Below are 5,472 nucleotides of genomic sequence, written 5' to 3'. Positions count from 1 at the left end.
GGCAGCACTGACTATGGCTGGTCTGGATGGTTAGTTAGGTTGTGCTGGTTGAACAGTGCACCCATTCTGTTTGTTCAGAACTCATACTGTGGTGAAATATTTTTAATACCATCTCTTGATTTTGGTGTCCTGTTTCTTAGTTTACTGAATACAAAACTAATGTTTGAAAATGTTTGCAGTATATAAGCCAATAAGAGATAGAGCTTGGCTTCTCCCCCCTGACTTTAATTCTTCAACTGCTGGTCTTTGCCAATCCTTGCTCATGGCATTCAGCCAGATAGGAAGAGATGATGAGAGTCTGAGGATGTACATTGTTGAGAATGTCTTTCTTTCAACAAAACTAGATCTGTCTTGTTTATACACACAGACACACACAATCTCATGTTTATTGTTAAACTCTGTTAATTTTAATTTCCTAGTAAAATTAGAACTCCTAATATTGATTTAAGTTTCACAAAACATCAGCATATCCTGTAATATCTCACTTTATTTAAATGATTGAATAGGTAAAATATATTCCTTTAGTGAAACATCTCAATGCATACTCTAAGAAGATTTCAGGATGGAGAAAACAACTTCTGTGCTGAACTTAATCTTCTATTTTTGCTCACTTTTCCCTCTTCTGTAATATTCCATCCAGTCCTTCCCCTTACCTGTTTCTGTTTCTCAAGTTTAGAGCAATTGCAACACTGATTGTGTATCTTTTATTAAAGATCTTTTATTAGAGTTTCTTTCCTTTCCTCTCCTCATATGTATTTCTCAGATCAGTTCATCTAATAGTACTTCCTGTTACTGTTTACTTCAAGAATTTCAGTATCTACATTCTCAGGTGGTCGACATAATTTTCTGGATCCAGTGATCCTCATTATGTTTCATCTTTATTTCTGGATAAATGAATATTTTTATCTGTTGTATGCTTTACAAGATTACTTTAAACTTTATCAAAACATTTTCTTTTTTACTCCTTTATATAAATTTTATTTTATCTTCAGTATTGCTTTTGCTTTTATTTTCTGGCTCTAGTGTTCTGCTTTTGTTTTTTCTCTTTATTTTCATTGCTTTACAGGCCCATTATCAACTCTTTACCATCAAACTAAAAATATAAGACTCCATAGAGTATTTTATTCAGAAAGCTATTTTCACTTTATTCTTTATTGCATGTATATAGTAAAGAAATTTTCAAAAGTGACATTACTGACATTGTGAACCAAATAACTTAGTGTGGAAATCTGTTCCATGCATTGTATAATGTTTAGTACCATCTTTGGTCTGTACCCACAGGATAACAATAGTGGACTACTGTCGATGTCGCTCCCGGCCGGCAGGAAGGACACACGACAAAGTCTGGCAGTGGACAACCTTTTCTTTTATTTTCTCTCCGTACAGCCTGCCCTGGGATCGCTCCCAGCCGAAGCCTCCTCTGGTCCGCTCCCCGCGGCTCCCTCCGTGCTTCGCTCCGAAGCCTCTACCGGTCTGCTCTCCGCGGCTCCCTCCGTGCTTCAGTCATATATAGGATTAATAGCTAGGCAGACTACCCTGTGAGGCGGGAACTTAGTGGGGTGATAAGAAACAGGTGCCACACAGGCGGGCTCGATGAGAGGGGTAATCTAGCTCAGGCTTTTGTACTTTCCCACAGGCCTCGCAATCACCGCGTCTGATGACTTGACAGTGCCACGGCTCCCAACATCTCCCCCTATTTTATTTTAAATGATGGCTACGCGCATCGCAGCCCGTCCTGGATAGAGTGCAGAGGCCTATGCCCCGAACTGAGGCCCACCGTAGGCCCTTAGCGTAGACCCTGGTCGGCCGTCCCAGGGTCCACCAAGGCCCTGAGGCCCTCGTCCTTTTTTCTAGGGCCAGGAATGAACCGGACGGAACCTGGTTGCACATAGGCATGCACTCATTTCTCTCCACGAATCCCCTCGGAGAGAAATTTATCTAACAATCCAGCGGCTTTCGAGCGGAACGGGGTAGGGCCTGGCTTAGGTTGAGTCGTGCTGGGGAGGCACGCTCTTACCCGTCATTGACTCACCCACCCTGCTACATGTTGTTGTCTAGGGAGGAGAATGTGGGAAGCCTGTCACTTTTAAACGCGGTCGTAGGCCATGTGAGCGAGCCATGCGTATACAAGGGTAGCACATAGGGGAGCAAGCCGTTCCAGGCCCCCAAAAAGGGATTGTCCTGCAGTTCTTTTAGGGCTCATCTTGTTGTTGGGTCTGCGGTTGGCCTCTGGTGGAACAGGCCTGATCTTCAGTCGAGGGACTTGTCGCGTCAACCTCTCTGGGACCCACATTGGCTCTCGTCCCGATTCCTGCGGAAAGACACAAACCGCGCCTCGGCTTCCTCTTTTGTATCTCTGCCCTCCTTGACGGACCCTTCTCGGGAGCTTCCTCACTGTGCCTGTTCAAACACCTCGCGTACTTCTACAAGTTCTTGAGAGCTCCCCCCGTAACTACCCTCACTCTTTAGGCACGTGTGTATCATTTCCCACAATGGACGAGCAGAGACTGAAGCTCTACCCTCCCGTTCTGCTAGGGAAAGGTCTCTGCCCAACTTTTCCCAGGAGGGCAGGTTTACATGCCCTGTAGGCAGAAACCAGGGAGCAAAGCTGTCAATCTCTGCAAGGAAATTTTCTAAAGTCTTACGCCCCACCTTGAGGTCCTTGGACTTTAGGAGTCTCCGAAGGACCAACACCAAGGCTGTGTATCTTTACTTGGCATGTTTCCCATTTTTAATATATCTTCTGTTATTTTTACTTCTATGTTTATGTTTTACACTCTTTTATTACCTTAAGTTCTGGTGTTATGTTTCATACTCACCGCGTGAGGCCCAAGAAACCCGCCACTTACGCGTGAGGTTGAGAGGAGTCTACAAACCCTGTAGGTGCGCGCCACCCAGGGCCCAGGCTTATCCTCTACTCACCTGTCCTGCAGCTGCAGCACTGTGTAGGAGAATGCAGTCCACCGCCGCGTCTCGGGGTTGATCAATCCCCGTGCGGGCCACCAAATGTCGATGTCGCTCCCGGCCGGCAGGAAGGACACACGACAAAGTCTGGCAGTGGACAACCTTTTCTTTTATTTTCTCTCCGTACAGCCTGCCCTGGGATCGCTCCCAGCCGAAGCCTCCTCTGGTCCGCTCCCCGCGGCTCCCTCCGTGCTTCGCTCCGAAGCCTCTACCGGTCCGCTCTCCGCGGCTCCCTCCGTGCTTCAGTCATATATAGGATTAATAGCTAGGCAGACTACCCTGTGAGGCGGGAACTTAGTGGGGTGATAAGAAACAGGTGCCACACAGGCGGGCTCGATGAGAGGGGTAATCTAGCTCAGGCTTTTGTACTTTCCCACAGGCCTCGCAATCACCGCGTCTGATGACTTGACAGTGCCACGGCTCCCAACAGACTACCCCCACCCCAATACACATAGTGGTCTTAACAACAAAAAGTGTCTTCAAGCAATCTCTAATGTTTCAGGGAGGAAATGCTACCCAGGTAAGAACAGTTACAAGAGCCTGATAAGCCAGCTAATTGGAAACAAGTTGTCATAATTTGTTATGGTTTGTGTCTGGATATCCCCCCAAAGCCTCACACAGTCATGGGGACAGGCTTCTAGAGTTTGAGATTGATTCATGATCCAATGCTGGGATTATGGGTGTGAGTGCTATACTCACCCCAGGGCAGGTAGCCTACATACAGTATAAGGGACAGAAAGAGTCTTCTCTCATGCTTTTTCTTTTTTGCTCTTGCTAATTTTGTTGTCTTCTGGCTGCTATGAACTGTTGCCCTCTGCCACACCACCTGGTCTTGGACCCAGCAGACTATAGACAAACTGTGGGCTATATAAATCTTTCCTTCCCTAACTTTGAGCATCAGATGTTTTGTCTCAGCAATGAGAGAAAAGCAAACACCACATACCCCTTAAGAAGGGCCATAGAATTTTGGCTCAAGTCTTGGCTCCTGAATGTATTAGCCTCTAACCTTTAACACAGTTATACTGCAACAAGCCTTCAGTTTCCTCATCTGTAGAATGGAGCGGTAAGAATTACCGTACCTGGCTTGAAAAAATCTCTTGAGGATCCAGTGAAAGCCTGTGTATAAAATCACACCATGAAAGGCAAAGCACCAAAATGATTTCTTCCCCTAAATTTCTTTTCCATGTGAGTTATCGAAGGGGACAAGAAAAGTCTTTAAAATTAGGTTGGATGAGAAAATTTTCTATTTAAGAGAAAAAATTACCCTGCGTGGCAGATTAACTTTCTAATTTCTTAGACCAGTGGTGGAAAACCCATGATATGCATGTTATTTATTTTAAGACAATCTGTTAATATATTTTTTTCTAAATTAAAATCTTATTTGATTGCATTGCTGGCACTCTGTGATAAATAAGTCAGTATATTTATAAGTCAGTATATGGGTTGCAATTTGGGTACATCTCTAAAATGTTCCCCATCACTGCCCTAGACATGAACAAAGCCCCCAGTTCTATGGCTTTCTTCTAATCTCTGTGATCTAATACAACTAATAAGTCCAGAAGTAGAGTTATGTTTAGGATAGATCAAAGTTGAAATATTGTCTTGTGGGTACCAATATCATTTTTATATGGAATAAGCAGGTTAATAGTAATTATTATGTTACCCTGGCACTTTAGATCTGAAATGTTTGTGTATAAGCATTTTAATGTCTCAGTTTTATCATGATAACATCAAGTATAAAGTAAAAATAACAATACATATAGCATAAAGAAGATACTCTCAAGATAGTAAGGTCAAAAAGCAATATCCTCTAGAAATTTGGTACTCTCCCAGGGTTCCCTTGATTAGAAAAAGAAAGACAGGTCCCACTTAATAAGAAAAGAAATCCAATTCCCTACATTTTAGTAATGCCCTTATTCATGTTATATTGCAATTCAGTTGCCACTTTAGCTAAGTGACCCCCTTAAATAATCTCATTTACACCTACACACATTTTTTTTAACTTGGTCTGGTTTTCTTATACGAACATGTGTTGTTTATACATGTAAGTTACTGAGCTTTTCATACAATAGGGATAATTTCAAGGCCATAATGATACCCCCTGATATAAATTATTTAATATATTTTTTGAAAAAAGAAGTAAAGCAACTCTTTGGGGTAATTGATGTGAGGTAAGCTACAGCATCAGTTGTATATTCATTCTTCTCCAATGTATGCAATTATCCACTCAGCCTGTACCCATTAATATTATTTTTCTTCCTAAGCTGGAAGTATTTAAAGCCATTAGAAAATAATCCAAAGAATTCTATTTGCTGAATAAATTTTAATTTGCATGGCACCAGGAATTTTTTATTAATGGGAAATAAATTATTGCAATCTTTGGGAAGGAGACAAGTTAATAGCTTTGTGAAAAGCAATGGAGAGAAAATGATCTTGAAAAGGTCAGGTCTCCTGTCACAGTGTCTTTATGCACAATTAAAACAAGTCAAGAAAGTGGCTATATAATCA

The 5,472-nt window shown here is 42.5% G+C and overlaps 1 long non-coding RNA gene across 1 annotated transcript; it reads right to left on the bottom strand.

Moving 5' to 3' along the window:
- Positions 1-1,345: 1,345 nt before the first annotated feature.
- On the bottom strand, positions 1,346-5,237 carry LOC134477914 (uncharacterized). Its single transcript, XR_010050218.1, has 2 exons — positions 2,923-5,237; positions 1,346-2,311 (listed from the first exon to the last, which is right to left on the bottom strand). It is a non-coding gene; the product is annotated as an uncharacterized LOC134477914 (long non-coding RNA).
- Positions 5,238-5,472: the final 235 nt, after the last annotated feature.

The sequence above is a fragment of the Cavia porcellus genome, unplaced genomic scaffold, assembly GCF_034190915.1.
Source record: "Cavia porcellus strain 051 isolate PalLab524CR breed Dunkin Hartley unplaced genomic scaffold, mCavPor4.1 scaffold_10, whole genome shotgun sequence".
In the NCBI taxonomy this organism is placed as follows: domain Eukaryota; kingdom Metazoa; phylum Chordata; class Mammalia; order Rodentia; family Caviidae; genus Cavia; species Cavia porcellus.
This window is presented reverse-complemented; position numbering and strand designations above follow the sequence as displayed.